The 26431-nt window shown below is 41.0% G+C and overlaps 1 long non-coding RNA gene across 1 annotated transcript in view; it reads right to left on the reverse strand.

Annotated features, from left to right (window-relative positions):
* The window catches only part of LOC143684321 (uncharacterized), a 71794-nt gene that overhangs the window by 44575 nt on the left and 788 nt on the right, over window positions 1-26431 (reverse strand). The window contains exon 2 of the long non-coding RNA XR_013175987.1: window positions 24298-24426. This is a non-coding gene — a long non-coding RNA (uncharacterized LOC143684321). The remainder of the gene's footprint in view (window positions 1-24297; window positions 24427-26431) is intronic.

Below are 26431 nucleotides of genomic sequence, written 5' to 3' on the forward strand. Positions count from 1 at the left end.
TAGGTAGTGGGTATTTGGCTCTTCACTGAAAAATTCTTTCAATTTTCCTATAGGTTTGAAATTTTTTGTTTAAAAACAGTTAAAAGGGTGGGCCACAGTGGCTCACTGGAAGAGTTCTTGCCTGCCACACCGGAGACCATGGTTCGATTCCCGGTGCCTGCCCATGTAAAAATAAATAAATAAAACAATTAAAAGAAAAATCAAGCATTTATTTAGTCCACAAATCTATGGGTTCATCTGGGTTAGGCTAGGCTAGGCTGACCTTGGCTGGGCTTGGTCATGCATCTACCCTATTGCATAGTGGAGCCATTGGCAGCTGACTGGTCTGTGATTGCCTTATCCAGAATGGCTGTCCTCTAGCAGGCTGGGTTTATGCACTTGATGACCACTGGAATGCAGGCAAATGAGTGGAAGCAAGCAAGCCTTCTTGAGGCCTAGGTTTGGAAAGGTCCAACTATCACTTGCACTTGCACTGTAGACTATTGGCCAAAGCAACTTAAAAGCAAGCCCAGATTCAAGGAGTAGGGAAATGACAGGAATAGTAAAGAATCAGGGCTACTTTAGTAATCTGCCACATATACCCTTGCTAATCACTGTCCTCTCGAATCACGAGGGCATTGTATTAGTTAGGGTTCTCTAGAGAAACAGAATCAACAGGGAACACTTGCAAATATAAAATTTATGAAAGTGTCTCACGTGACCATAGGAATGCAGAGTCCAAAATCCACAGGGAAGGCTGCGAAGCCGATGACTCCGATGAATGGCCTGGATGAACTCCACAGGAGAGGCTCACCAGCCAAAGCAGGAATGCAACCTGTCTCCTCTGAGTCCTCCTTAAAAGGCTTCCGGTGATTAGATTAAGCATCACTCATTGGAGAAGACACTCCCGTTTGGCTGATTACAAATGGAATCAGCTGTGGATGTAGCTGACGTGATCATGACCTAATCCTATGAAATGTCCTCATTGCAACAGACAGGCCAGAGCTTGCCCAATCAGATAAACAGGTACCACAACTTGGCCAAGTTGACACCTGTCCCTAACCACGACAGGCATCTACAGTCAGACTTGCATACTTGCTCAATTTCGTCACTAACTAGCAATCACTATGCTGCCACTCTCTTTCAGAATCTATAAGTCTTTGTATTTCAGAAGACAGTAATGGTGCTTTAAAATCTATGTATTGGCCAGGTGAGGCTTCAAGACAAGGTAAAGTTACTACTGAAGCAGTAACCAGGACATTAAGGTACCACCATTTGCATTCAAGTTTGGGACCCTGCTACAATAACTATATCTGCTAGCTGATCCTTTGGCTTCCCCCTAACCCATAAGTTTCTCTAAGCATCTACCCCCTTTTCTGGTGATTCTTGAAGAACATGCTTCTTCCCTACTTCCCTTCACCTACAGTTTATCATTTGCAAACAAAACTGAGGTAACTGACAACTTCCCCAAAGCATGGCCCCCTTCTTGCTGGGGAATAATTTTTGGGATTCACCAGGCCAGCCATCTACCATCTTTTGGAATTCCTCATGTTCACAGCAATCGGGCTGATAAGAACAGGGTAGTCTTAGGTCAGAAAATAAACCATTTCTTCGTATTGAGACCTACAGATATGTCTGGGGTGAAACCTTCAATATCATTAGCATAATACTGATAAAACAGTGGCTCAGATAGCTAAAACGCAACACTCTGAAAACTAGAAAACCTAGTAAGCATTGCTCTCTTCAAAGCTGAGTTATACAGAGAGTCTTCCAGCAACCTTATGATACAAAAGGTTGTATCATAAAGCTTTTTTAGGCACACAGTGAAAATTACTTCCTAATATGGACCATCACGGTATTAGCAAGCAAGCTATGGAATCCAGTTTCTTGTTAGCCATTTACCAAATCAAAAAACTGGGTTTTATTAGTTTTTAATTAGCATTTTCATTACAGATTTAATACTCCCCCCCAATACAAAGAGAAAAAAAGACACAATATTATGGTGTTTCCCTATTGTGTTAATTATTTAAGGGTGACAACTAGGCCTGTCTAGCATTCTTAAAAACTGAGAAGAGGAGAGTTGGAGTGCAGAGTAAGGCGGGACGGGAGGTTGGCCACTGGGGAAAAACAAACCCTTTTAACTCAGCATGAATGATATCACAGCCTCACTATGCCATTCTGTCTAAATACGGGGTGGGGGTAGGGGGCAGGGAGAGGGTGGGAAGGCCACAGGGAGGTGAGATGTTTGCAAAAACGACTCATTTAAAATCAAATCATAGGTCAGATGATGCCAGAGATGCGAGCCACACCTACGTTAAGCACAAATCATACACCTCTATCCATTTTGTCTCCATTTAGACCCAAAGAACAGATGCTGGTGCAGAGACTCAGTGAGTCCAAGAAGAGTGACCACCTCAAACATGCCCCAGTTTCTTAACCAGTAACATATTTGTTCCTTTCTCAGGCATCTTCTGAACTAACATTCCAGAATCCCAAAGATAGCCTCAAATACAGGCCTTCTCCATGCAGTGCCCTTGCCTTGGTACTCCCACTAGGGAGTCCTGATGACAATCCTGGGAGGGATGGCATCATTCTGAACCAAGTTTTACTAAGAGCAAACTGAGATGCACATTGGTCAGGAGACTTCCTGAGTCTTCCATTACTAGAAGTGTGGTGCAGGGAAGAGCAGTCCCTGTATCCCCTGTTAGGCAGAATTTCAGGCCCCATGTACACCTATTGAATCAGAATAAAGATTATAGCAACACCCCCAAAGTGATTCATAATCATATTAAAGCTTAAGAAGCCGTGCTCTAGATTATAAAGCCACTAAAGTGAAGACAACCAAATCAGGAGGCTGAGCCCTTGATCTTGGGGATAGCCCTTATGAAACTTATTTCTGCAAAGGATAGGCTAAGTCTACTTAAAATTAGGCCTAAGAGTCATCCCCAGAGAACCTCTTCTGTTGCTCAGATGTGGCCTCTCTCTCTCTCAGCAAACACAGCAGGTGAACTTACTGTCCTCCCCTCTCTACATGGGACATGACTCCCAGGGGTGCAAACCTCCCCAGCAATGTGGGACAGAAATCCTGGGATGAACAAGAACTTGGCATCAAGGGATTGAGAAAACCTTCCTGACCAAAAGGGGGAAGAGAAAACCTTTTGACCAAAAGAGGGAAGAGAAAAATGAGACAAAATAAAGTGTCAGTGGCTGGAGATTTCAAACAGAGTTGAGAGGTTATCCTGGAGGTTATTCTTAAGCATTATACAGATATAATGCACCCTTTTTAAAAGTTTATGGTGTATTAGAGTAGCTAGAGGGAAGCACCTGAAACTGTAGAGCTGTGTTCCAGTAGCCATGTTTCCTGATGACTGTATAATAATATAGCTTTTACAACAAGACTGTGTGATTGTGAAAACCTTGTGTCTAATGCTCCTTTTATCTATGATATGGATAAATATGGAGAAAAAAAATTTTTTCCAAAAAATATGGAGAAAAAGTAAACAAAGAGGGAACAAAGGTTAAAATAAAATGAGTAGATTGAAATACTAGTGACCAATGAGAGGGAGGGGTAAGGGGTATGGCATGCATGAGTTTTTTCTTTTTTTTTTATTTCTTTTGCTGGAGATATGCAGATGTTAAAAAAAAAAAAGATCACGATGATTAATACACAACTATGTGATGATATTGTGAGCCATTGATTGTAACCCTGTCAAGAACATTTGTATGTCACAAATGTTTGCACATTTATTTGTTTATAATAAAAATATTTTTTAAAAAGCCACTAAATGTCAAAGCAGGAAGATAACTCTAAGCCTTCTGACACTACACCCCATACTTTTTCCACCTCTACCACACCCATCATTCCTCCTTCCAGGAGAAGCTGGCCCTTGGCTGCTCTTCTTATCATCCTGGAAGCCTCTGCCATCCCTCTCTGAGGCGCTCTGAAACTCATTATGCACCACCAGAATAATTGCCTAAATGGCTCACACCCTGCCCACACCCCCATCTAATTAAATTAGTCTTTAATCCAACATGACAGCATTACCAATGACCTCAAATATGATAGATAAACCAACTTTTCAAATCACCTTAAGGGTAAGAGTTATAAAACTGAAAGAGAAGCAAAGAGATCAGGTGTTTTGCTTTGTTTTGCCCCAGTTGTGAAAAGATAAAGAATTCATTTGTTAATGATGGGGTGGCAAAGAGCCACTTCAGGCACCAGAATCAGCTTTCTTTAGGAAGAATTGACCTTGGCTTCTCTCTGGATGCTTTCTTTGGCTTGGAAGACATCAGAGGGGACCTCCACTTAGCTGTGAATAGTGATGGTCTGGAGACCCCCAGGCAGAGCACTCCCCCATTAGTTGGGTTACTCTGGAGTTGTAAACACAGTGCTCTCCCAATCTGTTTTCCAAGATGAACTGTATATAAAGCATGTGTGTGGCAGGAGATGATAGCACGCTTGAGGCTTTCAGCAATCGATGTTTACAGACTATAATGGAAACCACAAGTTTCTTCTTTTAACTCAAGTCAGTATACATTCCTTCAACCGACAGGCAAATTGGAACAGGGAGGGGGGTTGGGAGGGGCTCACAATGAGTCATCATTTCACATTTTTAACAGCTTAATGAGCATCAAGAAGTGCCGAATTAGCCAGCAAAAATACAGAGTCTTTTTCTCACTACCAAATTCAGCAATGACCCTATTTGGACATGGAATTCTCAAACATCTTCTTTAAGTGACTTCCATTATAGAAGGTAAGTGACTAATGTCTCTACCACAGAGTTACAAACAAAATGATATGCAAGGCCCCACAACTAACTTCAAATTAATAACCTTCCCTCCTTTTGCCCTAAGTTTGGGAGGGGGAGAAGTTCTTCCTCCTAGGTTTCATTAATCCTCTGGGAAGCCCAGCGTAGGGTGCTTGGGGAAGAAACCAGAATTCTCAGATCTGAGAAGCAGCTCTCTCAGCCAAGATTCACCGTGCTAACAGACAGATGGTAAATATAGCTGGGTTCTAAAGCTACATCTGTGTGCCTCTGCACCTCTCAGATCTGTGTGTGTGATCACTGAAATTTTTCGGATCATATAAATCCAGTCTCTGTGTGATCTTGGCAACTTTGGCATCCTTGGCTCTTTCAGAGTTTATGTTCAGGGTCCCCATGCATAATCTGGATAAAATAATGGGAAAGAGTACAGAATTTCCCAGCACTATTCAGTATCTTGAATGTATATGTATTTGTGTATACATATTTTAATTCAATATTAAATAAATCATTATTTCAATAACTCTTTGAAAATTGATAGGGGAGAGACTGAGTTTTTCCCAAATGTTATCTTAAGCCCCAAATGAATACATTTTGCACTTTCACCCTTCTTTCTCCGATCTTCCTTACTACAACAGTCTATGTCAGTTCCCAAGCCACAAAATTTGGACAGATGAGCTTGTCATATAGATGAAAATTTGCACCTCTTACATTGCCTGTACCAATTCTGCATAAGCCTAAAAGGACAGAGATTTTCAAGACTCAGCTAGTCTCAGAAAATCTGTACGATTTTTTCTTTGAATTTACATAAATAAAATAAAATGCAAATATTTCATTCCTGGACTGATGGCAAGGCACATGACCCTGAGATCCAAGCATTTCTTCATATCCATACAGATGAGCTTTAAAACTACCTGCTGTTTCAGAACAATAAATCCCTTAAAGATTGAATTGTAACTCATGCAGAATATGTGGCAAATAAGAAAAAAATATACCTGTTCTATAATCTTTTGTGAATAAAATTGAGGTCCAGCTCAAAAGAATCTAGAATTCTTTCAAGAGATGCTAATAAAATAGGGTATTAAAAAGGTAAATGCATTTTTAACCCCTTTCTAAACTACATATGCTTTTACAAGGCCAGTTCTTCTGTAGAGAGTTATTCAACTTGATAATTCACATTTAAAAAGGTCACAGATGCATATCTGTCATTCAATCATATCAGAACACACTGCTATTTAGTATGTCTTTTGAGGACTCCTGCAATATGATTTCTTGACTTTTAGCTCAATTTGTAAAAAGAATCAAGAGATGAGTCTTGTAGATCGTGGGCAAATACATATAAGTTGATGTGTAAACAGAGCAATTTCCCTCCTTCCTTCCATCCTTTCCTTCAACAGATACTTACTGAGAATCTAAAAAGTGCATTATGCTAGTGCTGGGGAGACTATGGAACATGTAAATTCCATTCCAGGGAAAATTAACTGATTAATGAAACAATAAAATTAACTAATAAGAAAAAAAAGTCAAATAGAGATAAGTCCTATATAGAAAAAAAACAAGATATGTGGACTTTATTTGGATTCTGATTCGAAAACTCATTATAAAAGTCACTTTTGAGGCAATGGAGTAAAACTGAACAGAAACTGTGTATTGATGATGCTAATTTTGTGTGATAATGATTTTGTTCTGAAGTTTAAAAGGAAAGATGAGAAAAGGCCTTCTCTATTAGAGATACAAAGTGAAGTGTTTGCTGTGAGTTTGCTAAGATTTACTTACCCCCCCATCCCATTTCCCCCACCCTGCAAAAAGAGAAGAGGTGGGAGAGGAAGCGGAGATAGAAGAAACAAGAATGGCAGAAAGACAAGGGTTGTTAAAGCTGGGTGATGGGCACAAGGGGGTTCATTGTGCAGTTTTCTCTACATTCTTGTATGTTTGAAAATATCCACAAAAACAATTAATAAAAGTAATACTACTATGTAGAGTAAGCATTTTCTGAGCACTTATGATGTCATCAGTTGCCTTATATGCACCATCATTACAGTCACTTTTCAGTTACAGACTGGACCTCCACCTCAAACTTTGTTCAGATGTCAAGACTGATGATGCAAAGAGAGGACAAAAAGGCTTACTAGTCACATCATGAGGATTTCTGGGGAGAACAAGGCAGGCCCCTAAGTTAGCCCAAAAATGGCCTAGGAGAGCATAAAAAAGAGCCTGGCTTGGATTTGCTTGTGGTTAGGGGTAAGAGACAGGTGAGAGTTGCCACGTGTGGGTGGGGACTTAGGTGATCTGAATCTCCTTTCCGTACAAGTGGAGCACCAGGCTTTCTTCTTAGCTTGCCCAGATGTGGGGACCAAGGGAAAGAGGGACGGGAGAAGTCTAAAAGCTGTCATCAAACATCAAAAAACTGTAATCAGATTCTTAATTACCATTATCTCATTTAATCCGCACTACGACTAGTTAGTTAGTACTTCACAGAACAGTAAATTGAGGCTTAACAAGGTTAAGGTACTAGGCAAGATCATCATAAAGGTAATATGTTAGAACCAAATCTACTGATGTTAGAACCAAACCTACTGTTGTAAATACACTGTGCTATGCTACATCCCTCTGATGCACTAGTCGGCATTTCCACGTACATGGACCACATCTGAAGGACACTCCAACCCAAAAAGGTCAGCAGGGCTTCTTATGCCAATATTTAAAGGAAAAAAATTGAGGCCCAGACAAGGCAGATAACAGAAGTCAATAAAGTTGGCAGATGTAGAAAGCACACAGTTCTCTCTGTTGATAAACTGCTTTTCCACAGAATCAGTTATGATGCTTTTGGATGCAAGTAGCAAAATGGCTTAAACAATAAAGAATCATTTAATACCTAACAGGAAATCTAGAGGTAGCGCAGGCTCTTGGATGGGTGGATTCAACAGTTCTGCAAGGTCATCAAGGATTCAGGTTCTTTCCATGTTCTCCCTCTGCCATCCTGGCGCAGGTTTCATTTGCAGACAACTGACAAGATGGGCACAGGTGCCACATCCATACATGGCATGAAAAGGAAGAGGAATTCCCTGAGAGAGTGAAAAGCCTTTCCCAGAAGGCCTCCAGCTGATTTTCCCTTACATTTTACTGGGCAAAGCTGGGTCATGGCCCAAGTCCTGAACTCTTCACTGAACACCGTAAATCAATACTAAACCACCTTAGACATTCGACTGTTGGGATGAGAAGAAAATACTGGAAGTACATACACACTTAAGAGGGCAGGTGCTCTTCAGCTTCAATAGATTGTGTCACACAGCAGTGTGGCCCAGTAATGCCAGAAATAGATACTTATACTTCCAGATGTGTAAATACTGACAACAAAATTAACTTTTAAAACAATTTGTGGTCCATCAGGTTATAGCCCAAACAATACAGGTCTGTTGAATAAACGTGGCTTTGGACTACCAGTGAGCAACCTAAGAGCAAAAGAATCATAGAAGCTCTGTGCTAATTCTTAAGCTCTTAGGTGAGTACTAAGAATTTCCATTTCCAACACTCCCAGGAGACACTAACACTGCTGGCTCAAGGACCTCCTTGGAGTAGCACTGTTCTATACTGTTAATGAATTTTGCTCTTCTCTACCCTGAGTATGACTGTATGAGTTCCAACATTTTGAACTCCTGGTTGTTGTAGCTTACTTCTCCTTGCTTCTCCTCTCCTTGAGCATCCTGCCTTACCACTGACCCCTCTGTTGGTCCTCACCACTTTTTAGGAAACAAACTACATTCTATTTTGGCCATTGATTACCTTTCCTCCCCCTCTCACCAAATAAAATGAAATTAAATAAAACACACCATGATGCATATAGGCAGAAAGAACTTCAAACAAACTGGTTCATTATTTCCCTCCACAAATTAGTGAAGGGCACAAGCAAATAAACACAACATTGCTGATGGAAAGTCAATGCAGGCTGGGCCTGGTTTTGCCAAGCAGTGACCTCCTCCAGTAAGTTAAATGTCCAGAGCCTCACAGTCTCATCTGGTCCTGATTTTCAACCGGCAGTAAACTGATATGTTTTTGTTTTTGTTTTTTTCACTTTCATTATAGCTTGTTTTCATCTAGTTTATATTTTCAAATGTACTGGTTTTCAAGTCTGAACCGTCATGTTAAAAAAAAAAAAAAAGATTCAAAAAAATGTAGGCTAGCCGACCCAGTGGCACCAGGGAGGGAGCCCAGCCTTGGCTGTGGGCACTCCTTGGAGATTTCCTTTTCTCTGAGCTAATCCTATTGGGAGCCACTGAGTAGGTGGGCAGGCTGAAGAGATAGCATTCAGGGACCCAAAGAGCCTTTCTTACCCCCGTGTGGGGTGGATGCTGAGCAAGGAGAGAAGAGAATGGAGGACTCCCCAGAGGTTTCCACCATTGCATCTCCTAGCCATTCCAGCAAGGGTGCAGAGGAACACGGAAGGGGTGGAAGCCTGGGCAAGGGGGCCCCAATCTTACAGCAGAGACTTGTAAACCTGCCAGATGGTGAAGAAAAGGACTGATTCTCCCACGCAGTGAGAGTGGAGGCCCAGAAAGTAACAGCCAAAAAACCCTTCCCTCTGACTAAATCTCAAAAGAATTAGTCAGCAAACAGAATGAACACAATTGGGAATGAGCTATCAGCATTCCCAACTCCCACCCTGAGGTGCACATACAACACGCCCTTTACCAGGATGAAACAATCCAGGGTGACCCTCGTGGACCCTGGCCAGGCCTCCAGCTGCACCAGTATCGGAGGCTCTGAGTTCATTCCCTTGGGCAGGTGGCCTCACTCCTCTGAGCTCTCTGCAGCTGGGCCAAGGCAGTCTTCTCTCTTTACTTCAGGAGGTATGACATTAGCCATGGTTAGGGAGGGGAGGGTGATAAACAGACATGGAAGCTCTTCAGAGTAAAGCTTGGTACTTAATGACAAACACTGGAGAGGGTCTAGGGAGCCTTCAAGTCAGGAAGGAGATGTGATGGTAAGTTTGGGATTCATCATAAGGTAGCTTCCACTTTTTGTAGCGCCTATGCACAATTCAATGATGGGCCTTTTCTCTTTCCAGAAATGATTCAAGATAGAAATCCAAACGTGCTTTTCCTCCAAGTTTGACTTTTCATGCAACAGCATAAAAATATAAATATTTGAAGTCTTGGCCTTCACGTTCTTACTCTAAATTCTCTTTCTTTTTGGCTAATTCCAAGGCTCATTCTTTCTTCTCTCCATCTCTTCTGCCAAGGTCCTTTCCAACCCTTATGAGGATGCTTTAAATCTTTGCTTTTTGGTCTCTTCTTGAAGCTTCTGTTTCCATTTGGTGTCAAGTTCAAGAAGTTAAAAAATTCCCCTAAATATCCATCTTTTAGTAAATGCCTTTTGGTAGCCTGGAAATTCTCTGTCTTGTTCTATTTTCTCCATTTTCATACACACACAGATGTGCGTGTGCACACATGCACATACACACTAACCCCCCCCCACCCCACCATATCATGTTGCCATCTCTCTCTCCATCTCTTCTCTCTCTTACTTGCTCTTTCACCTGATTCAACCTACTTCATTTTCAGTATCCTTTACAAGCAACCACTAGGAGGTTTTTTTGACTGTCAGAAACCCAGAGCAGTGTATGCTACACAGACTAGACATAAATATCATGTTAAACAAATTTGTCTCATCATAAAAAGAGGGGAAAAAAGAGAATAGCAGACATCAAATATATGAGTTCTTTAGTAAAACTGATTATATTTACAGGCTTTGCAGGGTACTGTGTTTTATAGGAATTATCTCATCCATTCATTCCTCAGATAATTCTGGGAGTGAGGAACCACATCACATCCATTTGGGATTGGGAAAATTGAGGCTCAGAGAGATTAGACAGTTGGGCTGAAGTTACACAGTGAGTGGGTGATATAGCTGGGATCTGAATCCAGGTAGCCAGACTCTGCAGTCGAACGGCTTTAAACACAGGTTGTGTTAACCAATCCCTCTCAACAGTTAAGGAAAGGATCTGATAAACTCTCCTGCATGGCTGAGGATAAGATGCCTAAGCCTACAATTTGGCTCAAAGCGCTTGTGCTCTGAGAAACTTCTGGAGTGAAACCACACAGGGCTACCCTACTCTATCAGGAATCGAGGTACCATGTCTCCCAACAGAGCAGTGGTTTTCAACTTTGGCTGCATTTGGACCTACAGCTTCTAAGGATCCTGATGCCCAGTACACATTTCCAAACAAATTACATCAGAATGCCTGGGGGTGGAACCCAGCCCCCAGTGTTTTTAAAAGCTCCCCTGCTGATTTCCATGTGCTGCCAAAGCTAAGAATCACTGAAATAGTGAAATGTCAGATAACATCCAGCAAATTAGGAAAGATCCTTTTTCTAAGTGGCAAAGCTATTCCAATAACTCTGAAGCCATATTACATAAACCATCAAATTCTTGCTTTTCCTCTATAGCAAGGCAATGAGAGAGAAACCTACTTAACAGTATCCAAAATGGTAGGTGGCTGGACAGGAAGGAGTTTTGAACTTGGAATCGATGAGACCTAGGCTCGGGTCTGACATTCTGTCATTTGCTAACTGGTAACTAAATCAATCCTCATCTTTAAAATTCATGTTTTTTGAACGTGGTTCTAGGTGCTAGGGACATAACAGTGAACAGTGAACAGGGTGCCTGCCTAGAGGAAGAAACAATTCCTACTCCATTAGGCTGCTGTGATGGTAACATAACTTCTAAGAAGGGGATCTGGCCCAATGCCTCGCACATAAGAATTTCTCAATCATTTCCACTTACTGGAAATTTCATCTGTTTTATGTCTCTAACGTTTGCTCTTACCTCTTCCAAAACTTCAGCATTTCACTTCAGTTTCTGTTCAATTTACTTGCCCACCTCATTGTCTCTTCACCTCTCATTCCATGTTATCTGCTATTTTTATCAAGCAAAGTAATGTCTTTGTCATCACCAGACCCACAAATCTAGAGGCAGTTTCTATTCTTTCTTAGCTTCTAACAAAGTTGTTATTCAACATTGCCATGGTCAGGTTCATGTGTCAACTTGGCCAAGTAGTGGTGGCTGTTTGTCTGATTGGGCAAGTGCTGGCCTGTCTATTGCGATGAGGACATGCTATAGAATTAAATCATGAGCACATCAGCTGCATCCACAGCTGATTCCATTTGTAATCAGCCAAGGGGAGTGTCTTCTGCAATGAGCAATGCTTAATCTAATCACTGGAGGCCTTTTAAGGAGGATTCAGAAGAAACAGGCTCTTTTCCTGCATCAGCCAGCAAGCCTCTCCTGTGGAGTTCATCCAGATCCTCCATGGGAATCGTCAGCTTTACAGCCTGCCCTGCAGCTTTGGACTCTGCGTTCCCACAGTTATTGTGAGACACTTTTATAAATTTTATATTTGCGAGTGTTTCCTGTTGATTCTGTTTCTCTAGAGAACCCTAACTAATACACCTTGGTACCAGAAGTGTAGTTTGCAGGGCCTCAGCTTGCAGGCTCTGCACCCACCTGTTGAGTTCAATTTCCTTCCCCTCAAAGCATTCCAGTTCATACAGGAAAATGGAGGGCTCTGAAAAGTGCTAGGAGATCAGGGGGTGGAAGAGTGAGGCCTCGAGAACTCAGATGTAGTCCCACAGCTCCAGGTACCCCAACTTGCAGATCTGTATTTCAGGCCATTTTCCCTCCTAGGTCCACTCCACAGGTCCACTGACATCTGGACTCGACCAGGGGGTGTCCACAAGACTTCTCAGACACAGACACAGCAGGTCCCAGAGTGGGCCCCTGCTTCCCTCCTCGAGCCCCCCTTTTCTCCAGTGATAGCACTTCTAAAGACCGCAACCGAGAAACCTGAGGCCCATTCTAGATGTTCTCCTTTTTATCCTCCTGATATAACAGTAGTGATAATGATTCTAGTGATAATAGCAGTTCTAATTTACTCAGGGCTCACAAGGTGTTAGATTCTGTGCTTTACTCTCATCTCATTATAAGTTCTCAAGAACCTCCAAAAGTAAGTGCTACCATTATCCCTAGTAAACAGAGGGGAAACTGAGGCCGGAGAAGGTAAACCACTTGCCCAAGGCCCCAAAGCAAGAATTTTAAACCAGAGCTGCCTACATTAGAGGCTGGCTCTGTCTATTACCAACTGTGTGAACTTGAGCAAGTCACATGCCCTCTCTGTGCTTCCATTTCTACATCTGTAAAAGGGAGAGAATAATAGCAACCTACCTCATTGGGTTGGGTGTGGATTAAATGCCCTAGTAAGGGGAAAGCCCTCAAAATACTGCCTGGCAAATAGGATGCTCAGTAAATGTCAGCTGTTCTGACTAGGGTGCTATTGCTGCCTTGCCCCCTGCCTCACCTCCCCCCTTGTGCTCTTGTTCTCTACTCCACAGTAGCCATCTTTCCAGCAGTCACGTCCCTTCTCCCTGCACAGAACCTCCCTACAGTGCTTGCTCCTACCCAACCTCCCTTCCCTGGACCAGTGCTGTATCAGGATGCATCACTCTCTGCCTTGTCAGCTTTATATCATGTGGTCATGTGACGATGGGTTCTTTAAAGGTGGGGCTGTTCCCCAGGACCTAGCTCAGCAGGTGTTCAACCATAGCAAGTGGACTGAATTGGCTTTGAAGCCCTGGGGATAAGGGGACCGGGGTAGTTCTAAAGAAGACTGGGTCAACTCCCACCGGCACGTTCCTCTGGGAGAAGAGGCTTCGTGCCTAGATCTTCCCCAAGGGCTCCATCTGCCTCCAGGATTGCCTGGAGAGAGGCACTCACCAGCGGAACCTTCTGGAGAGAGCCCAGAACTGTAGAGGATAGGCAGCCCATGGCTGTAAGAGTAGGGAATTTATATAACATGGAATGGGTAGCGGAAGAAGGTAGTGATAAATATGAACTACAACCACACGATCAGTTACAGAAATGAGGACTGTAATGCTGTTTTGTTCATGTCATACTATTTAAGTTGTAAGATATCAAGTTTAAGAATGAATGTTACTCAAGGACTTGCACCCTATTCTGGAGAGATTTAAAATGTTTCCAGTTATATGCGGGACAGTTGAGTATTGTTAGGTGAAAGAAAAAATGTGTGTTTTATTGTTTTTTTACTTAGAAATTAGGTATGGTTTAAAGTGATATGTATAGCTGCCAAGTTGACAAGGGGTGGACTGTCATGGTCAGGTTCATGTGTCAACTTGGCCAAGTGGTGGTAGCTGTTTGTCTGGTTGGGCAAGTGCTGCCCTGTCTGTTGCGATGAGGCCATTTCATAGGATTAAATCATGAGCATGTCAGCTGCATCCATAGCTGATTCCATTTGTAATCAGCCAAGGGGAGTGTCTTCTGCAATGAGCGATGCTTCATCTAATCACTGGAAGCCTTTTAGGAGGAATCGAAGAGACAGGCTCTCTTCTTGCTTCGGCCGGCAAGCCTCTCCCGTGGAGTTCGTCCAGACCCTCCATTGGAATTGTAGTTTCACAGCCTGCTCTGCAGATTTTGGATGCAGATTCCCATGTTACATGAGACATTTTTATACATTTAATATTTGCGAGTGTTTCCTGTTGATTCTTTTTCTCTAAAGATACAATACAATCATTAAGGTAAAAACATAAAAGAGAATATCTAATCATGAGCTTTTCATCAAGAGCAATGGAGGAGCCTTTGTGGATATTCCTTTGATCAGCTATGATAAAATGAATGAAATGATTGAGGTTTCCTAAGTCTTATTAAAAGTTTGCTCTAGTAAGGTTTCACCTTCTCCCTTAGTATTAAGAATTTTTCTACCATGCAACAAAATGAATTTATCTGAGATTCTGAGATTGATCAATGCAAAAGGAGGAAGTTCCATGTGTTTTATCCATGAAGAAGATGAGTACCAGAATGTTAGCTGGATGAGGAAGTTGTCAATCCTATACATGTTCCTCCTAGGGCTTGGTATTAGGAAGAAATATGCCAGGACCTAAATAATATTTCAAACACCATTTCCCAATAAAAGCAAAAGAAAAAAGAACCCAGAACACACATATGCACAAATATTCTGCATTCCTAGATGCATTTCAGGAAAATTTCTGAACAACCTACAATTATATAAATTCATGAACTCTGCAAATCAAACACCCATTATGCAATCATCTTTGTTGTTTTTAAATCAACTTTATTGAGGAGTAACATACACACAATAAAATGCATACATTTTAAATCTAGAGTCAATTAATATTGATAATTGTGTACATTTTTGTAACAAGCCCCTCCAATTAAGATATAGAACATTTCCAACACTCCAGAAAGTTCCCTCATGCCCCTTTGCAGTCCACCCACTCCTGGCCCCAGGCAACCACTGATTTCCTTTCTGTAAATTGATTTTACTTGTTCTAGGAATGCGGTTAAATGGAATTTACAATCTGTATTATTTTGTGTATGGTTTTTACTCAGTATAATGTCTGTGAGATTTATCCATGTTGTTGCATGTATCAAAAGTTCATTATTTTTTACTGCTGAATTGTATTCCATTGTTTGGATATACCATTCTTTATCCATTCTCCTGGCTTGTTTCAATAGTGGAGTATTATAGTTAAAGCTGCCCATACATGTGCAAACATTTTTGTGGTCATAAGCTTTTATTTCTGTTGGGCAACTACCCAGGAATAGAATTGCTGGATCATAAGGTTGATCTATCTTTAACTTTGTAAGAAACTATGAAATTCCTTTCCTAAGTGGTTGTACAATTTTACACTCACACCAACAATGTATGCCATTCCCAGTTGCTCTTCAGCCTTGCTTACACTTGGAATTGTAGGTCTTTTAAAATGTATCATTCGGCCGGATATGTAGTAATATCTCACTAAGCTTCTAATTTGCATTCCTCTTATGACTAGTAATGTTGATCTTTTCACTGATTTATTGGATACTCCTGTAACTTTTATTTGAAGTGCTCAAGACTTTTGCCTATTTTTATTGAGTTGTCTGATTATTGAGTTGTAAAAGTTCTTTAGATATTCCAGATAAAAGTCCTTTGTCAGATATATGTACTGCAATTTTTTTCTTCTAGTTAGGACTTGCCAATGTGTTTTCTTTATAATAACTTTTGAAGAGAAGAAGCATTTAATTCTAATGAACAATTCATCTTCTTTTTTCCTTTTAAAGATAATGTGTTTGAATCATGTGTAAGAGATCTTTGCCTATCCCAAGGACAGGAAGATTTTCCCTATGTTTACTCCCAGAAGTTTTATATGCTTAGCTACTAGGTTTAGTTTCATATTTTTGCTTTTATTTTTAGGCCTATAATTCAATTTGCTTTATTTTATTTATGGCATGAGATAAGAGCAGATGTCCATTTTTCTCTGGAAGATATCCAGTTGTTCCAGAACAAGTTGCTGAAAAGACTGCCTTTTCTTGACTGAATTATGTGGATACTTTGTCAAAAATCAATTGACCATGTGTGCATGTGCCATTTCTGGTCTCTTAAGACCTGTTCAGTGGATCTGTATATCTGTTGTTATAACAATACCACACTTTTTTTCATTTTTATACATTCCGAGTAAGTCAAAATCAGATAGGGTAAGTCCTCAAATTTTGTTCTTTTTCAAAATCCTGTTGATTCTTCTAGGTCTTTCATATCTCCATAGAAATTTTAGAATCACTTGTCAATTTCTAGTAGAGTCTGGTGGAATTTACACTGAAATTATGTTGGCTCTATAGAATTACCTGGGATACCTTAACTTTAATGTGTCTTCCAATCCATGGACTTAATATCATTATGTATTTAGAGCTGTCTTAACTTCTCTCAGCAGTGCTTTGTAGATGTTTCCTGGGACTGCAGTCATCTAAAGACCTGACTGGTACTTGGATGATTCACTTCTAAGGTAGCTCACAGCATCCTGGCTAGGTTGGTGTTGGTGATCGCTAGTGGGAGGTCTTATCTTTTGTTCTAGTTTGCTAGCTGCTGGAATGCAATATACCAGAAACGGAATAGCTTTTTAAAAGGGGAATTTAATAAGTTGCAAGTTCACAGTTCTAAGGCCAAGATAATGTCCCAATTACAAGTCTATAGAAATGTCCAATCAAAGGCATCCAGGGAAAGATACCTAGGTTCAAGAAGGCCAATGAAGTTCAGGGTCTCTCTCTCATCCGAGAAGGCACATGGTGAACAGAGTTATGGTTTCTCTCTCAGCTGGAAGGGCACGTGGTGAGCAAGGTATCATCTTCTAGCTTTCTCTCCTGGCTTCCTGTTTCATGAAGCTCCCCGGGAGGAATCTTCCTTCTTCACCTCCAAAGGACCCTGGCTCATGGGCTCTCCTGGCTATGTCACTCTTCTCTGGCTCTCTCTGAATCGCTCTCATTCTCCAAAATGTTTCCTCTTTCATAGGACTTCAGAAACTTCTCAAGACCCACCCAAATGGGTGGAGACATGTTGTTATCTAATCCAGTTTAACAACCACTCTTGATTAAATCACATCTCCAGGGAGATGATCTGATAACAGTTTCAAACATACAGTATTGAATAAGGATTATTCTACCTTTATGAAATGGGATTTTGATTAAAACATGGCTTTTCTAGGGCCCATACATCCTTTCAAAACAGCACATCTTTCCACAGGGCTGTTTAAGTGCCTTTTTGATATGGCAGTTGGCTTCCACTAAGTGGTCAAGCAAGGGGCTGCAATGCTTCCTCAGAAGCTGCATGTTGTTACTTCCACAGGAGTCTATTGACCCTACAGCTAAGATCTGATTTAATGTTAAAGTACCAGAATATCAGGAAATTAGAGTCACTAAAGACCATCTCAGAGGCCAGGTACCATATCGGCCATCTCCACTCATCTAAGAGCTTCTTACATCTAGTTGATACACACATCTTCTCTCAGTTTGGCAGTGGCAATGCAGAATTTTAATGATTAAGACTTGGACTTTGGACCCAGACTGTCCTGGATCAAATCCTGACTCTATCCCTTGGAAATGTAACTTCTCTGAGCCTCACAAATGTGCATAATAATGTCTACATCATAAGATTAGTATGATAATTAAACAAATCAATGCATTTGGCACAGACTGGGCATTCAATAAATGATAAGCTTTACAATTATTGTTTTTATTAGCAGCTAAGGATGTTAAAGCTCATAGTTTCAGTTATTCCCCAAAATTCTAACAAAATTTACATTAAGGAAAATAAACTGGGTTGGAGCACCTGTCAAAAATAAGCCCTTTTTCCTTTGCAAGGAGCCTGCTTAAGTGGTAGAGATGGTGTCTATAGATGATGCATCCAGGTTCTCACAAATATCTACTCAGCTTACATGCAAGAGAGCCTTCAGAAAGTTCCCACACATATGGACCCATTTCTTCTTGAACCTCTCTGCCTGAGTGCATTCTCTGGCTGTCAGAAAAAGCTCTCTCTACCTAAGGCAGGCTAGAAGGTCCCAGATGGAGGGTTAATACCTCAGGAACAACCCCCAACACCTGAGGAAAGGACCAGGGCTGGCGGATAAACAGCCAGAGGCCTCATCCTTGGAGGGACAATTCTCAGTTGTGTTTCACATGGTGCCCCTAGAGGGTCCCCTGTTGCCCATGGAGGTAATCTGTCCCTTCACAACCCTTTATTGACTTTCTTCCCTTCCCTTTCTCACCTTCCCCACTTCTTCAATGTTCTTCCTAGGATAAGCTCTCAAAGAATCTACTTGCACCAAATTCTTATCAGAGGATTTGCATTTGAGGACCCCAAACTAAAACAGAGACTGACCTCAGAAATGCAAAGTCTTTGGTTGTATTTAGGTGCTTTGAGTGAATGGGGACCCTCCAGATAAAGAAGTAGATGAATGACAAAAGTGATCTACCCTAAATCAAGAGTCAGAATAGAAAGAAAGTAGAGAGGTAGTCATGCAAGGTAGTTCCTATTCCCAAAAGCTTTGTGGTATTACACCCACTGGATTCCAAAGTCTGTGTCCTGGAGACTCCTCAGCCAAGTGTCTCAAGGCCCTTGGCAAAAGCACCTTGTTCTAGGTAGCAGTTGCATGAAACAGCAAAGTATTGTCTGGGCCTGGCCTGCCTTTTCTATGACAAGCAAGCCACAAAACCACAGCTGGGAGGACACCATCCCAAACACAACAATTTGTCAATACAGACAGTTTTCTTTGAAAGGGCTCTACAAATGCATTTTCTCTCACTTGGGAATGTCAATAGAAGATAAATATTCTTTGCTTGTAATATATATTTATAATGTTCAAATGTGGCTTTCTGGGAAGTTCTGCCAAATATTTTTAGGCACCAGACCCAGCTATACTTAATCTTATATGGCCTGCTTAATCTATTATAAAATACCCTTTCATGAGATATGAATTTGTTAAAGAGGCTAAAGTATATTTGATATTAAAAACCTAATTTAAAAGCCTTCAAGGTCAGGGCTTTTAGCCCTCTGACTTATCTCGTGGTGAGATACCCATTGAAAAGAAATAACAGCCCTCCTGAAATGTGCACTTCACTAGACATTTACTAACATCAAGACACAAAATAAAACAAGACCATCACCTTCCAGGAAAAGCAATGCTCATGACCAGAAGGCTGTCTGCAGATAAATTATACTTTCTTACCACCCAGGGCATATTGTATCTGGACTAGTAGGTCTCACGGCCTTTTCTGTTCTTATGAGCTCATGCCAATAACTAGATAGTGAGCACAAAAGTCTGTGTGAAATGCTGCATTTGTTGGAGTGTTTGTGTTGGCTTCCTTAAATCGGCTGATTTCCAAATCTCATTCTCCACTCCACCTTAGTTATATTTATACTGTTATGCAGAACAAACTTGGATCCATATTTAAATATGAACTGTTTTGTGGGCCTTCGCGCAAATCTCTTTATCGGGGTCTCACACATTAACGCCCTTCACAATCGACCCACAGGTCGATTGTTTAATGTTACGTTTCCATGGGCTGCTTTCATGGAGTCACAGCCTTGTCTGGGACTTTTCTTAGCTTTCCTGGACAATCAAAAGGAAGTAGAACAGAGCTGGCTTGCTGAAAGCTGGAGCTGCCCCACTGCCTCCTCCTACCTTCTGTCTCGGGTTTTGTTTTTCTGTCCCCACCCCCTCGCCACTCCCCCCCCCCCCACCCCCCAGCCCATCGTCTGTGGTGGTGGAGAAGGCTGAGCCCAGACTGTGCAGCCACAATCTCTCTGTCCCTGCATCTGCTATTTTTCCCCTCCTGGCTCAGAGCTAATGTACAGACTGGCTGTGATCTGTCTCCTGAAGCCGAATGGTGTCACATCTATTTCAGGGGAAATTTGTTCTCTCAGGTGATTCCTAAAAGGAATACATAAGGATTGGGGGTCGGGGGTGGGAGGGCAGGGTATTACAAAACCTCTCGTTCTTAATGTAAAGGGAGCACTCAGCTTTGGAAATATAAATGTTCTTCTTTAATTTGGGGCTGCTTTAATTTCTGAGGGCCACAGTAGTCTACTCTACTTTCTTCCCCACCTTTCCATTTTTTTTCCTTGAAGAGAAGGCTACAAATCGGTGCAGATTGGAGAAGAAAGACTTTCTTTGAAAGACTATTCCCGAAGGTGCTGTGGCCAGTGAGCTAGTCTCTCTCCACAGCATTTTTCTCTTCTGTAGAGCTGAGATTTATTTTTATTGTGAACTTAGCGCAGTTACTAGAGGCACCAGGTATACCTATCAGAGACAGGCATAACGTCTATCACACATGATGTTTGTGAAGACTGAATAAGCTTGCGTACAGAGCACAAGCCTGGAAAGTAGTGAGAGCACAAAAATGTCCCTGTCCATCATCATCACCATCACCATTATAGTGAATCCTGGTGAGATTTCAGAGGTCCAGGAACTAACAGTGAATGTCTCTACTATAGTTCATGTAATGATGAGCAGCCCAGAGTTTGGAGTCAAGTACTCTTGTGTCCCAATCCCCATGCCACCATATCCGCACGTGACCCTCAGCACAGTATCTAGGCATTTAAACCTCAGTGTCCACATTTGTAAAAGGGGGTCAATAAAGTATCTACCTCAAAAGGTTGCTGTGAGGATTGTGCTCATATATGTACTTAGCACAGTGTTTTGCATATCTTAGCACTATACGGTAGGTTTTATTAACATTGTTTGCCTACTTAATGTACTTTTTATAATAAGGGCTTTCTTCAAAATTGGCCCAAAAGAGCAAATATATATCCATTCATCCACACGCATTAAGGATACATAGTATTTTCACAATTAGTTGGCTAGATGGTACATGGTAGAGCACATTCTTCAGTCTCTGGAAATATTTAGCAAGTAATATAGGCATTGAGAAACAGGAAGATCAATCAGCCAAAGAAACTAAGTCTGAATTTAATTTTCCTAGGAGAAACTGGATCCTTGCTGCTGTAACAAATAGTCCCCAAATCTTTGTGGCTTAACATAAAATATGGGTATTTACTGTTCATCATAGTTCAAGGCAAGTCTTCAGGGAAGGTCTGTTTCCAGTCATTCCTGGACCTGGGACCCACCTGTCAACTGGCACTGCCACCTTTTAGGGCCCCCAAGGCTTCAGGTGGATTATTCCCATCCACCCAGTAGAGAATGAAAGAAAGAATATGTGGAGGATCATGCAAGACATTTTAGGGGCCAGGCCTGGACAAAGCATATATCACTTCTGTCTCCATTCCACTGCCCAGAATTCAGTTGCAGGATGCCACCTAACTTCAAGGGATGCTGAGAACTGTAATCTTCCTGTGCACAAAAGAGACTTTGGTATCATTCAGCACTGTCTCTGCCTCAAGTGGGTAAGTAGAGTACGCTTTATATCTCTTAATTCAATGTAAATTTCTTTAGGGGCATTTACAGACTTCCTTTAATATACCTCATTCAGACCGAAACATCTATCCTTGTAAAAGGTGACCATATAATTTATGGTCCAAACTGGGTCAGTTTTGAGAGTGAGATAAGATTTTATTTAAAAACAAATAAAATTATATAATAGTTTGAAATTTTTTTAACTAACCAATATATTGGTTTTAATTTATTGATAGGACTATAAAATAGTTCTGATCAAAACCTATTTTCAAAAAAGTATTTTAAAAAATTAACATAACATGCTGAAACCTAGCCCAGCCTCTCCGGAACATCGTACAGTTCCATCTCCCTACTCCACATTAGTGACAGACCCTTCCAACATGAAAAATTTAGAATCGCCATAGCCTAAACACCCCTAAAGAGAGGGATGGAAAGATCAAAGGTGATGGTGGAGTTATACAGAGAAGACAGGATTTAACAAATGAATATGAATGCTGAATCATTAAATTGATATCTTTTAGTCTTCAGTATTTTAGAACAGCTAGAAGTAAAAACCTAAAATTGCAAAATTGTAACCTGTGTCAAACTCTGAAATAAGTTCTCCAACTAATTGTGGTGCTGTGCTTTGAAATCTATAGGTTTTTTGTATATATGCTATTTTTCGGGAAAAAAGTCAATTGTGATGGTAAAAAGTATTTAAGTCTTCTAGCCTCCTATATTCTGGAGAAGGTAGAAGGAAAAATATGAGAGGATTGTATGGTAGCCCATGACAAACGCTGGGTTCTGTCCTGTAACTACTTGTTGAAGAGTGCTTTGAAAACTATTGCTTTTTTAGTTCTTTGATTTGTATATATGTTATACTATACAATAAAAAAGTTAAAAATAAAAAATTAACATAACAGATATTCATATCTATTAAAATGATCTTTTTAAATACTAATATTAACTGTACATTAAAAAATAACAGAAGCCAAATAATTTTCTTTGGTAAATGTTTATATACTTTAACCAGTTTCTTAACCATTATCAGTGCTAAATAGAGACTATTATCAATGCTAGTTCTGTATTAAAATACATGAATCTTTCAGCCCAAAATATTTTCACAGTTACTGACTCTCTACCTCTCTTCCAAGCACCTTCCTTATGCAAATGTTTTTACAAGCAAAACTTGCCAAAAACCTTATTTTGAATGTTTTTGCCAACCTTATTTTATTACAAAAAATAGTCCCCCTTCACCAAAATGAACTTCCAAAATCTTTACTTCAATTTCATGAGTTAGATGAGACAATCAAACCACTAACAGAATGACTTTAGCTAATTTCCCATATGAGCATGCATTATTACACAGGGTACCTCACAGGTCAGGGTTAAACTCGCTGGTCTACCAAGGCCTGACAAGGGCAGTGGCCTGAGTTCTCCCACCACCCTGTCTGGGGGAAGCTGGCCAACCATAACCCCCACTGTCTTAATGCACCTCCATACTATCCTAGAATGGGAGATGTAGATTTTGATGCGTCTGGAAAAGGATGGGAAAAGAAAAATGGGTCATCTCTGTTCCTTTTCAGATTTTACTATTTTTTAGAAGGAGAACTCTGCTCACTCCTCATATATCTCACACACTGCTAGACAAGCCATGGTAGGCATTAGGAGTGCAATGTGATGGCTCCCAAGATGATTCCAATGCAAATATTGACAGTAATTCTTTATTTAAAGGAGAAAGTCAGGGACAAATGATAACCCAGACAGATGTCAGGACAGCAGACATAAACCCCAAATATTCCAAGCAAACCAGTGCATATGGTTGGTTCCTATGGCCATGGTATTGTTGTACCCCTTCAATTCCTTGGGGTTTTTCCCATCTATATCCCAAGTAACTTATTTATTGTTCAAGTACCCCAAATGGGATCACCTTGGCACACAGAACTCACTATGTTCTGATAACCCTTCAGTTTCTTTGACATCATAAAGGGCCTTGCTGAGCATTCCCTGCCCTCTCCCAGAGCCTGTCCTCCAGTTTCTGAGTGAAGGGCAGAGGACACAGCATTAATAAGCTAAAATTTGCTAGAGGCCTCTGATCTCAAAAAACGAGGCAGAGAGGAGTAACAAAAGCCCTTTAAGCACTCATGAAGCAGGAGGCTGTCAGGGATGTGTCAGAAGTTTTGAGTGCAATATCTCAGTGACACCGTTTTTATCCCTACCTATATTTCAGTTGCACTTTGGGATTCTCAGGTAGGCAGAACCACCAGGGACCTGTCCACCAAATTGTATTCTAAAACAATTGGGAGGTACAATCCCCACCAACAATCTCAAAAGCTTAAGACAGCTCAAGACAAACGCTTTATATCCCAGATAGCAAAACCTGGCGTTATTTATTTAAGAGTTAGTTCAGTATGAAAAGATAAACAAATCTTAGAAAAAAATGTAAAATAAACACACAATTTTGTTACAGTTTACATCTACAATTCTGTCCCTAAAATATCCCTTGTAGCAGCATTTACAGTAGATCATTATCTGCATTTAACAAAGGCATTTCTTATTTTTAAAGCAGTCACTAGGAAACTAGGAGATTTCATCAAATCATTCATTTACTTATCTATTCACGCGAATATTCATTCAATGAATATTTGTCAAACACCTTTAGAGGCAAATAGCACCTCAGGCTACATAAAGCCATGAAATTTTTGAGGAGAGAATTCTGTTAAGGATGTGGGATGCTCCCTAGATGTAGCCAAGGGTGCTATCACAATATTTAACAATAAGTATAGCCTGGGTACCAGTCAATTAGAATGACACCTGCCACTCACCCAATAAGAGAGGATAAAGCTGAAGCACAGTGTGGCTGATCTTGCCAACTGAAAACAGTCCTGAAGCAACCTCAGCTTCTGAGAATGGTGAAGATCCATCTTCTTAATGACTAATACTTCTAAATGCTGCTGTGAAAGCAAAAATAGGTTGAGCTGTAAGTTAAATAGTTCTCCAACATTATTTTCTATAGAACTAAAAGGAAAAATTGTCTTAAAACATGTATATCATCCTTTCGTTTCACTGTGTCAATTCAAGGTGTTTAGAGAAGTTACTAGGTGCTACTATATATAAACAAGGTGCTGGTGCCGTCCTTTCATAATCTCCAATCCTCACATCAGCCTTGTGAGTTAAGTGTTACAAAGCCCATTATGCAGAAGAGAAAGTAGGCTGAGGGAATCTGTCACTTCCTGAGGTCATATATTTAGCAAAGGTAGTGAATTTCAAAACCAGATCTGTCTAGTTCTGAAGTCAAAACCTTGTATCCTATGAAGAGAAAAAAAAATCTATTCTTTCCCCAGTTCTAACATCTTTACCCTCAGTTTTATTGAATTCAGAATTGCACATATCACTTCTGGTGTGCGACAAAGAGTTGGAACCAGATACCAGGATCTAATGAGGATGCCAGCTGGATGACCTGTGAGTCTGACTGGCACCACCCTTGGCTGTGCCTTCACTGCATCCTTTAGCTCACAGCAGCTACATCTGCTTCCTGACAACCTTAGTAGTTCCCTTTTCTCCCTCAACTCCCTGGGCATGAGGCTGGAGTGGAAGAAGCAGATGTGGAGGGGAGGAGGGCACATGCCTATGTGGTAGACTGTAACCTCCTACAATTCTTTACTCCTCCCATGAAGACAGGAGTAAGAGTCATTCATGCAGTCTCCATTATCAGCCATTGGGGTGTTAGCAAATGAGACAAAAGCAGCATCTTAAAAATTTCCTCTGCATTGGGACTCTGCCTCTTTGCTGCCATTCTTAGGAACTCTGAGAATACCTCTTAGGAACTAGGCTGCTAGAAGCTGAAGAACCAAGTGGAGCGAGGCCCCAGTCCATCCCACCATCCTAGCTGTTCCAGCCAAAAGCATTTTATCATTCAGCCCCCAGCCAAGCCACCAGCTAACCCAAGACACATGAGTGAACCTGTCAAGATCAGTTGACTTGGGTCCAAATCAACAAAAAACCCTCATCCCCCACAATTGACCCATAATTTCAGGAGCTCCAATAAACAATTGTTATTTCAAGTTGCCAAGTTTTGGGGTTTTTTGTTAGGCTTCATTATTTAATACCCACTGCACTCAGACATAAACCTGGAGCCTAAACTAGGTTTGAGTTGCAGTCTTGGATTCTTCAGAGACCCTGGATGCTCAGAGCTAGGGAGAAATCTGTGACAATATTGCTGGGGTTTGGTCATTGCGAATTCATTCCCTTTCATTCTAAATTCCTTTTGGGAATTTACGTCTCCCATATTGTGTCCCATTTGTAGGAGGAATACAAAATTGATCAGCCCCGCCCTAGGCAAAGAGCAGATATATGACCCAAGTGAGGTGTGGTGAATTGCAAAAATGGCCCCAATACTCCACCATTCCCTCTATCTATATTGCTTTGCGATATGAATTTTGTAGTTCCTTTCATCAAGAAATGGGGCCTGTTTCCCTACCTCTTAATTTTAGGCAACTTTGTGACTTGCATTGGCCAACAGAATGTGGTAGAAGTAACAGTGGGTAAGTTCTGAACCTGGGCCTGAAGAGACTGTACAGGCTTCTACACCTCTCTTGGATCAAGGACAGGTGTCCAACCACCATGTGAACAAACTCTTGTTAGCAACATGGAACAGAAACAAGCTCTTCCAGTGGGACATCTTAGATCAACCTGCCCCCAGTTGACATGACAGCTGACCATAGATGTACGAATGAGCACAGTTGAAATTAGCTAACTTTGGTCCAGGTCTTCAGAAGAGTCCAGCTGAGTCCAGCCCATATTGTCAACCTGCCAAATCATAAGCCACATAAATGGTGTTGTTCTATGCCACAAAGTCTTGAGATAGTTCGTTACACAGCAAAACCTAACCAATAGACAAGGACAGAAAAGACTATGATAAACCCCAAAGGTGGCCCACGACAAGGCTGTCAACTACCT

Source organism: Tamandua tetradactyla, chromosome 1 (assembly GCF_023851605.1).
Source record: "Tamandua tetradactyla isolate mTamTet1 chromosome 1, mTamTet1.pri, whole genome shotgun sequence".
Taxonomy (NCBI): domain Eukaryota; kingdom Metazoa; phylum Chordata; class Mammalia; order Pilosa; family Myrmecophagidae; genus Tamandua; species Tamandua tetradactyla.